Here is an 8,517-nt window from a genome sequence, read left to right on the forward strand (position 1 = left end):
TAACTAACAGCACTTGAAACAGACCCACCCTGGGACTGTTTCAAATCTCATTTCTGTTGCTTGTTTGTTCTTTGTACTTCTTCAAACCTGTACAATAAAATTACATTCAGCTTACTTACCCTTCTAGTTCTGATGTCCTTGGGTGACTATTGCAATGCAGAAAACTGTTATTGAAATGGTCTTACTTTTACAGAAATTTGGAAAATAGCATGAAATATTTTTCAGCTGCTCTCTTGCCAGGGATTCCAGTTTTTATTGCCTAACTTGTTGCAATGGGAATATGTTCATTTATGGCCCACTAATTGTTCAGAAACTTTTGTATCATTAAGTTTTCTTTTTAATTCATAGCTGTCCTCAAAACTCTCCTAATCAAATAAAAATCTGTTTTGATGGATTTCAATCAACACAGTACTTTGCAGTGTGGGCATAAATCAGAATGGACACTAGAGGGCAAAGTGAAATTAGAGACAAATTAAGAATTTTAGGTGAATGAACATGTGTTTTGGCAAGACGGTATTTCAGGTCTTTACGAGCATGCCTATCTATAGTGCTATTGGTCCACAGAAGGGAACTGAAAGAAAAATTAACTATTCTTATAGAAACCAAGATTAGAGGTGATGGACAGGAGCTCATAAAGAAACACTTGATTTCAATTACTTTTTGGCCAGCTGTGAGGCAACAGAAATCATTTGTATTAACACAATATCTAGAAGACATTTAAATATGGGAACCCTGGAATAGTCATAGTCATGGAAAAAATAAAAAGAAAAAAGAAAATTGCAAGCCAATATGCCTTTTTTTAATTCTTACTTTCAAGAAAGGTAAGGATTCTTAAGTGTAAGGTAAGAAAGATGGAGATTCAGAAGATCATTTCTCCTCATCTTGCCCTTGTAACATTTTGGAGTAATACATATTTCATTGCCATTGTGTTACCAGGGGAGCTGTGCATTATGCCCCCAGCTAGCTGAAACCCTCAGGTATTTCTTCCAGTTAGCATTTTTCTAGAAGTTAGATGAGGCAAATACATTACATTGTTTTCAAATGGAAATTAATAAAACAGTAAATGTGAAGTCTCAAATCCCCATGGAAAATTTAGCATCGATGAAACAAAATCCTTCCAAGAAGGGACTGATCCTAAGCCAAGAAGCTTCATAAATTTTTCCACAAGGCTCACACAGCAGTGCTGTGCAGCACAGGTCCCAGTCACAGACTGGCTGTTCTCATGGCTAGTCTCACAGCACCTTGTTTATCTGTGTTGTGCAGGACTTAGCTGTGTTGCACTTTTTGGGACACTAAAAATGGCAAGTTTTCATCTATGCAGAGTTAGCTTTCTGTACAGATTTATGGGGCTGGGGTCAAAAGCCTTGTCTTCCCCATGAAATTTAAGAAGAGCTACAGCAGAACTGAAGAATGCTTATTCCAGACTTTATTTTGGAAAAAATTGCTCACAAAGCTCAGTTAACTATCAACTACAGCTGTTCAGAGCACTTTGACCATCAGTTTGGCTTGTTCCATCAGCTCTGACTTAACTTTTGAATTGTGGAAATAAAAAAAGCAAACCCAAACCAGAAGAAAATCCCAAAACGGGACAGAAGCCTGTGGAAATTACTCTCCAAACCATCACCCAGGATTAGCCCTTGATACTTGTCCTTCAGATCAGCCCTGGGGAAGTTACAGGGGGGGCTGTGGTGGAGCAGGCAGACCCACACCAAGGCTGGGGCTGTGGGCAGGAAAAGGGATCAGGAACGGCTCATGGGAAGACAATGCCCACAGACTGCTACATCCTGCCAGTCCTCACCCCTTCCAGTCCAGTCTGCCCCTTGTTAGGGCTAGCCCTAATCTGTTTTCCCCCTCCCAGTTGTGGAGGAACACTGGGTTCTTCCAGGGAGCAATCAGAGAGAAGACGAAGAAATGAGGGTGACAAAGACACAGAGTAAATCCTGAAAGAAAGTGTCAGTTCTCAGTTGTTACTGACAGAATGAATTTACTTTGCTTCAGAAACTTAATGCAAAGGAAAACAATATACATAACAGAACAAAGCAAATAAGATTGCAACTGATAATTTCTAAGAAGGTGATTGGTTTTTAATATTTAAATATCTTCTAATCCTCATATAGGCAGATATGAGTCATTTGTACCAAAATTTTCCACACTTCTGACGTCATGATATACTCAGGAAGGTGCAAAGGCTTTTTCAATGCTGAGAGTTCCCAGAGGAGCAATCATGTGTCAGGGAATGTGAAGACAGTATTTCTTCTCAACCTTCACCCTTCCTAGTACCACAGCCCAGCCTGCAAACTACAGGGGAACTGCAGTGCTGCTGTGGGGCCACCCCTCTGCAGCCACAGACTGCCAACCCCACAATGCTTCCAAACACCATTCAGCCTCTTCATTAGTTGTGTCCTGAATTAATTATTTTTCTCTCTGTATGACTTCAAAATTGAAGATCCCATCTCATGTGAACTGGTAGCTCTCTGGTTTCATTTCAGTGGAGGTGAAGAATAAGCAATGGCAAGTGATGAGCAGATGAGCACAGGGAAATTCATGTCCTGCCTCAGTTCTCTACACAAGAGGCTCCAAGGTTAGTGCATTTTCTAGGAACAACCTTGCTGAGCCCAAGTGCTCACAGTAAGAATCCTAAAACCACGTTACCTTCATCAATGAGGAATTCAGTGTTCTAAGAGAATAATATCATCTGGTTTTGAACATGTAAAAGTAAACATAATTAACACTCCCCTCTAAAAAATAACTGTTAAAGCATGGAAGTGCATTTGCTAAGCCAACATTCACACTCAGGAGATCAGCTACTGAGATTTCAATTAGCTTTATCTGGCCCCTGCACACCAGTTACCAACACATCTACTCACTATAACTTTTACTGTCTGTGCTATTCCTTAAGTTTCTTATCTTGGTAGACCAGAACCTGCACAACTTCCTCTGGATTTAACTGGAGTACTGTGTGTTACAATTCCCAGAAAGGAAATATCTTGACAGACATATTTATATAAAACAGAAAGCTTTTCTTCAACAAAATAATAAAGCCTATTTGACTTCAACTATTTTTCAAAATGCTGCTCTCTCTTTAATCAATTAACATACTTTCTTTTAAAGTCTCTTTGGATTGAGTTGTACTCTGTTCTAGTCTCCACTTTTTGGGAAAACCTTGCATTGGCCATAACAGATTTTTTCTTGAGATTATATTACTTTAATATTTTAATAATTAAAAATAAGCCTGCCATGGAACTCAGTGTTGTCCTTGTGACAAGTATTAAATCCTGCCAGAGCTACTCACTTGTACTTTAAAAGGATTTATGTTGGACATGATTACTGATCATTATAAGTAGTTCAAGATATTAAACACTTAGTTTGCTTTCTCTTTTTTCTTCTTGATTTGTTTGTTTGTTTGATTGTTTGTTCATTTTTAAAGAAAAATGGGGCACATCTCCCTCTCCTTCTCAGTTCCCCACAGTTCAGTATTTCTGCAAACCATTAAATTCCTAGAGAATGTCAGAAGCTATCATCACAACTTCTGTTATAAGAGACTTGGTCAGGACTAACACTTCAATAAAGTGAAATCTCCCAGCCCATCTAGCAGTAATTCCTCTTTATTATTGCAGAAACTTATTTGATGGGGTTGTGGGCCTCAACCAGCAACGAAACTGAGAGCAGTGGATTAGGAGGCTAATATATATAGGAGGCTAATATATTAGGAGGCTGCAGATACTGCAGAAACACGACTCACGTCAAAATCGGGTATGTCTTTGATATTTAGTTAATATTTTCACTGCCTCCAAAGCAAAACCTGTGAATTTCCCATACTGCTGGAAAGATGTTAATTGGGAATGAGAAGGAAGGACGTAATGAATGATAAAGGCCAGGTTTTTTTAATGGAAAATGAGAGATGCTATTTACACTGCTCCCTGAAAGAAAAATAAATTGTAGAAAATTATTACCCTAAAAAACCAGATTATATGTCCCTGAATATGCAGATTCAGATTCCCTAAGAACAGTAAAACCAGGTTATAATAATCAGCCTAAAATGTCATCTTTTGCATCATAAAAATAAGTTGCTTCCATGTGGAAAGGTTTTAACAAAAAACAGGATTAAGCTGTGCTACAGAAACACAATTGTTTGCATTTTTATCCTATGCAGAGAAGATAGTCAGTAGCTTTCTGCTGTTTACCTTAGCCTGGGGATTAGGGTAATATTGTAGGCTCAATGCTTGAAATCAGTGCTTGAAAATGAAGCCCCTGAATCAGCATATTCCTGTAGAGTTGAGGGGCTGGTTATGAGTACACAGGTCAATCTAGAGGCCATTTGACCTGCTCCCTCAGGGACTCACAGGAATTGACAAGTAAGGAGGGTAAGACTATCACATCTTCTCCAAGTGAAATTTTGGGAGGTCTGGACAGAAAAGGTGGCAAAATGCAAAAGGATGCACAGAGCTGAACAGGCTGGCTGGGATCATCTTTTTTCCCCAAAAGCATTTCCAAACGTCATTTTCACCTGATAAGCTAACTTCCCTGCCCGGTGTGTATCTGTTTCGTGGTCCCTTGTGGCACAATGGGTGCCTCCCCCAGCACAGCACTTCTCATCCTAAAGCAGCCAGGAACTTCGATGTGACTCGCTCTGTTAGATGATGCCAGCAAGTCAGCTCTGGTGAGGTAGGACCTGTTTGCAAGCCAGGGTCTCTGCTGAGTTTATAAAATCTCCTGGGTGTGAGAGGCATGAAGATGGCACGGCTGCTGCTTCCTCTTTTGCCCAGCTTGAGAGTACAGACAAAAGCACTGGCACTTTTCCCTATTACTGGCTTGCAGTGAAGATGGCTTTGCTTCCCTGCTGCCTCCACACAGCCTTCCTTTCCCCCCTAGCAGTCACGGTCACACAACACAAGCATGCTACAGCACTGTGCAAATACCTCCACTGGCTAGTGAGAGGTAAGAGTGGCTGGTGGAGCACCACATCAGCCCCATGGCCCCCAGGCAGCCCAGGGTTTACTTTAACTGAGATGAATAGCATGGGAGCGTGTGTTTACAGCTAAGCACACATTTCAGAAATGTGATTTACCAGTGCTTAAAATAGCATAATCCACTGGCCAACACAGGCTTGAATTCTCAGAGCCAAAAAATCTAATAATGGAGGAAGGGACATATAATGTTAACAGGAACATCAAAAATCAATTTTGAGACACATGTTTTCTTTTCTTAAAAACACATTTGCATATTGGTTTTATAGCAAGGATTTGGAAACAAAAGCTGTGCATAAAAGGAATAGATGTTTTAGCCTGGTGATGTTTCCTGTTTGAAGAGAGTGAAATTCTTTCCACATAACATGAAGCATTTCAGGATTGCCATTAACTTTCTACATAAAGCACCCCCTTGCAAAGATTCCTGGCACAAGCACCATGCCCAGATAGAATGTGTTTTCCCTACCTCATGAAATCAGTTAAAAACTGCATGTGTTTTAAAACTCAGGGAAACCAAATGCAGTTAAAAACTGTTTATATTTTTAAAAACCTGTGAGACTTGGTCTTATCATAAGTGGAGCAGTCATAAAGCTTGTTTTAAGAGATGGCAGCAGCAATACAAATAGTTTTTTGATGCTGGGCTTCTAGACAGAAGTTAGTCTGCAAGAGAATAACTGGAGTGGAGAAGAAAGTTCATTTTCCACAAATTAAAAGGTAGGGTTTTTTGCCATTACTTACCCTCTTGTTCCCATATGCAGTTAATATGTGTTCAAACATATTAACTTTCCTCTTAATGTCTTTGCAGCATACAAAAGTGTTAAATGTTTTAAGCATAAAAGCCTTTGTCAAAATCTGTGTGCCTAGAAGTGTCTCCAACTGTCCCCCCCACTCTATCTAGTCTAATAAAAGCTCTTACCTGTTACTTTCTTGTATTCATCACACTACAAAAACACCACTGCAAATCACACAGCTAAAAAGACCTCACACGTGTTTTCAAGTGAAAGTTGTATGCAGGAAAAACTCTTGAATTTAGAGAGGGATTCTTTGTACTAAGGCCTAGCATTAGGTTCTGATTGGCCAGATCAACTACAAGCTACTGGCAGAATTGTATTCTACATTTCCCAAAGAGAACTTGAATATCTATGCAATGATTGATTGATGAGCCCTGTACCTTGGCTCCATCCCCGCAGTGCATTGCCACTCAAATGTGTGGGTTAATAAGAGCATTATAGTTCAGGTCAGAAGTACACCTTTGAAATGGATTCTCTACTCATTGCCCTTCATTCCTCATCATGAAGTAGGCGCCAACATCATTCCCTTTGGAGGACAACATCACTCTTTTCACATGCCACCATCTCAGGAGATATTTTTCTCAGCAGCAAATGAGCATTGACTCTATAGAGCCACACTGCTGCCAAAGGAAAGCCCTCAAAATGCTTCAGTGCTGGGCAGCACCTCCCCAGCACCAGTCAAATGCAGCTGCCCCAGCTGCCCCTGCCTCCCACCAGGCTGTGCCAGGGGTGCTCACCACCATGGATCCAAAGTGGAATCCAGCCTGCAAGCCCTCGCTGGCGGCCTTGTATTGGGTTTGCATGGCCTGGGGTTTTGGTAGCAGAAGGGGCTGTATGGATAGCTTCTGTGAGGAGCTGCCAGAATCTTTTCCCATGTCCGGCAGAGCCAATCCCTGGTGGATCCAAAGATGGGTGCACCCCCGACCAAGGCTGAGCCACTTAGAAATGGTGATTCTGTGGTAACAGGTTTAAGAAGAAATCAAACAAAAGTTGTTGTGGAGTTGTAACTGTGGCCAGAGAAGAGAGGAGTGGAAATGTGTGAGAAGAACACTGCAGACACCAGGGTCAATGCAGAAGAAGGGACAGGAGGTGCTCCAGGCACTGGAGCCCACATTCCTCTGCAGGCTGTGGTGCAGCCCATGGGGAAGCAGCTGTGCCCATGCAGGGCCACAGGGACACAGAGATCCACCCACAGCCTGTGGAGGAGCCCCACACTGGAGCAGACAGATACCTTGGAGGAGGCTGTGATCCTGTGGGAGGCCTGTGGAGAGAGGGCTCCTGCTGCCAGGCTGGAGCAGCCTGTCCTTGGAGCACTGCACCCCACGGAAGAGTGACCCAGGCTGCGGCACTTTTGGGAGAACTGTTGCCTGTGGCATGGACTCACACTGCAGCAGTTTGGAGGGAGCTGTTGCTGATGAGATGGAGCCACGTTGGAGAAACTCTCAGTGAACTGTTTGCTGTGGGAGGGACCCTGCAGTGCAGCAGGGGAAGGACTCCCTCTCCCTGAGCAGCAGGAGAAGCCACAGGTGATGAACAGACATAACACCCATTCCCTGTCTCCTTGTGCCAGCTGGGTAGGAGGTACAGCTGGCAAGGAAGGATGGGTGGAGGGTAGGTGGTTTTTTAAGGACTTATTTTACTTCTCTTTATCCTGCACTGATTTGTTAGTAGTAAGTTCACTTCATATCTCTAAGTGGTGCCTGTTTTGCCCATGATGGTATTTGTTGAGGGATCTCTCCCAGTCCTTATCTCAACCCATGAATCGTTTGCTAAATTTTCTCTCCTCTGTCCAGCTGCAGAGGGGAGTGAGTAAGCAGTTCATGGGTGGGCCTTTCAACAGTGGTATGCTTGATTGCTTGACCCTCTATTTAACACTGATATATTATTTCCTCCTGAGAAAGAAAGGAATTCTTTGGCCTAGAAGAAGATGATTTTGGATCAGCAAAAGTAAGCTGCCATAGGGCAGGAAAGCCAGTCGTAGCTGTACGACTCTTGTGCTCAGGTCTTAGGTAGGAGACATAACCATGGAAAACACAGTATCCCACTGTGCCTGCCAGGAAAGAATTCACTAGCCAGGGAGGCATTTCACACCTCTCCAGGACACCACAGGCATGGTCCTGCCAGGAGCTCAGTGCCACTTGCAACAGGGATGAGACCCAGTAAGGGACATTTTACCCTCCAGCATTTTGTGCCTACACACAACATCCCATGCTTATTATATCTTCAGTGTGCTCTGCACTTACAGCATCAGATTTCAAATCTCACTGCAGGATGGGGTGTGATTTCAACACGAATGCCTGTGGTGAAACTTACTTATTGGCAGAAGGGACTTTATAAACAAGTTAGGGTATTCTTCATCTGATTTATGCTGGGATATCCCAGACACCTTGGGCAGAAGTAAACTAGGATGAACACATATTTTCACTCTGCAAGTAGTGTCCAAATTTCACAGGGGCATGAAAACCCACACATTTCTATATAATAAGTGGAAAATTCTTTCCTCTATCTGAAATAATTTAAAGGATGGGTGTGCTCCCATCCTTCCTTATTATTTGATGGAGTCAATAGCACTGTTGTAGTGTTGATGATTTAAGCATACAAGAAGCATTATAATTTTGCATTTCTTCTCACCAGTAATCTTTCAAAACATTGCTCTGGGTTAAGAAATAAAGTTAGTGGGATTCACAGACTAGCTTATTGGTACAACAGCAAGAAACCAATTTAGATTAGATTAAGCTAGGTTAGGTTAGAGTAAAGTA

This window comes from Agelaius phoeniceus, chromosome Z (genome assembly GCF_051311805.1).
Source record: "Agelaius phoeniceus isolate bAgePho1 chromosome Z, bAgePho1.hap1, whole genome shotgun sequence".
Taxonomy (NCBI): Eukaryota; Metazoa; Chordata; class Aves; order Passeriformes; family Icteridae; genus Agelaius; species Agelaius phoeniceus.